Source organism: Triticum aestivum, chromosome 4A, assembly GCF_018294505.1.
Source record: "Triticum aestivum cultivar Chinese Spring chromosome 4A, IWGSC CS RefSeq v2.1, whole genome shotgun sequence".
Classification (NCBI taxonomy): Eukaryota; Viridiplantae; Streptophyta; class Magnoliopsida; order Poales; family Poaceae; genus Triticum; species Triticum aestivum.
In genome coordinates this window covers 645,267,269-645,267,482 of record NC_057803.1, presented here as the reverse complement: position 1 = coordinate 645,267,482, position 214 = coordinate 645,267,269, and positions in this window count along the sequence as shown.

Below are 214 nucleotides of genomic sequence, written 5' to 3'. Positions count from 1 at the left end.
TATGGTACTTGTGTGCAATTTACTCCATCTCCACGGCCCACGCGACCCGAGCACACGCACGCACGCACCGGCTCGCGCTCCCGCCACGTCCCTCCCCACGCGTCCCCCCACCTCACCTCCACCTCCACCGCCGCCGCCGCCTCCACCCCCCCGGAAAACGCCGTGACCCACCCCCAGATTCGCCCCCAAACCCCGACCGCCAAACCCCGCCACA